Genomic DNA, 1,666 nt, shown 5'->3' with positions numbered 1-1,666 from the left:
TGGGAATTGAACTCAGGACCTTTGGAAGAGCAGGCAATGCTCTTAATCGCTGAGCCATCTCTCTGATCTTGACCTTTTGTAAATGGAAACATACATTTTGCTCCTTAGAGCCCTGCACCGCTGTGATGACATATCGTTTTCCCAGCTATCAGCCATTGTGAAATATGTGTGTGCACTGGGTATACGTCTGTGCTTCATTTAGGCTAATCAGCTTGTTTATTCTTCGGTAATATGACAGTGTTATCAAGAATATGTTAAACATAACTATGATTCTAGTACTTGGGAAGCAGAGGAGTCATGTTTAGGACCGTACTGGACTACAGTGTAAGATCCTACCAAAACAAAACACGGGCCTCAAGCCGGGTCTGTAATCCCAATGACTTGGAGGAGGATTACAGGTACTGGCTTCAGTTTCAGAACAAGTTCAAGACTGGCCTGCTGAACTTAGTGAAATTCTGTCTCAAAATTAAAATCTAAGAAAAGAAAAAACCTTCAGTTTTATGTGTATGAATATTTTGCAAGCATGTATAGGCACCAAGTGTGTGTCTGGTGCCCATGGAGACCAGGAGAGGGCATCAGATCTCGGGGAACTGTAATTACAGAAGGTTGTGAGCAGCCATGTGGGTGTTGGGAATCAAACACCAGTCTTCTGAAAGAGTAGCCAGTGCTTTGAACCAATGAGTCTTCTCTCCAGCCTAAATTGGAAAAAAAAAATGTAAAAAGCTGGAGCTATGGTTAAGTGTTAGAGTGTTTTCCGAGTGTATGCGAGGTCCTGGGTTCAATCTGCAGTATAAAACAAACAAAAAAACCCTGCCGGTAACAAAGTGATTGAATGCTTGCTTACCACGTGTGAGTGCGAAAACAAACAAACAAACAAACAATAAAAAGCAACCCAGAAAGTCCATATTAACAGATTTTACTATCCGGAGAGATCACTTCCCAGATCTTTTCTTGGCTATTTTTGCCTTTGACTTTGTTTCTTGACTCTGCCCCCCCTCCCCCCCTTAAGACAAGGTCTCACTGTTTGTTAGGCTGCCCTTGAACATGCTATCATCCTGCAAGTCCAGCAAGACCGTGGTAGGCCCGTTCCACCTTACCAGGCTTAGTTGCCCTTTCTGTTCTATCCTGCAATACTATTAGGTAGTTCTATCCCAAAGAAATTCTTTGACGGGTGTGGTGGCAGATGCTTGTACATCCAGCATTTAGGGGGCGGAAGCAGTAGGATTCCAGGTTGGAGGTTGGGCTGGTTTTTGTGACCATTTCAAAAACAAACAAACCAACCAAAAAAATTCCCTCCTTACAAAACCCAAACAACCCAACCCCAAACATCCAAACCCAAAGAATGTTCTTTGACGACACAAACGTCCCACTTGTGCTTTCAACCACAAGGCAGCCACTAGCCACGTGAAGCTACTGAGCAAAACCGGCTAGACACTGAGAGATGGAACTGCTGGGTTTCGGGCTTTTGTTCTTTGTCCCCAGTCTTGGGGGAAGTGAATACGGGGCTTCACTGAATTCCTAATTCCAGAGCTGAGTTAATTGTAGAAAAAAATCTAAACTTCCATTTGTACAATACACTTCATGCTTTTCTACCACTTCCCAGTTCTTCATTTGATCTTGACCAAAAGGCTCAGAAGCATCCTTCATGTCTCTTAAAATTATCAGA

The sequence above is a fragment of the Microtus ochrogaster genome, chromosome 18 (assembly GCF_000317375.1).
Source record: "Microtus ochrogaster isolate Prairie Vole_2 chromosome 18, MicOch1.0, whole genome shotgun sequence".
Taxonomy (NCBI): domain Eukaryota; kingdom Metazoa; phylum Chordata; class Mammalia; order Rodentia; family Cricetidae; genus Microtus; species Microtus ochrogaster.
The sequence above is the reverse complement of the archived record's forward strand: the minus strand, read 5'-3'. Positions refer to the sequence as shown.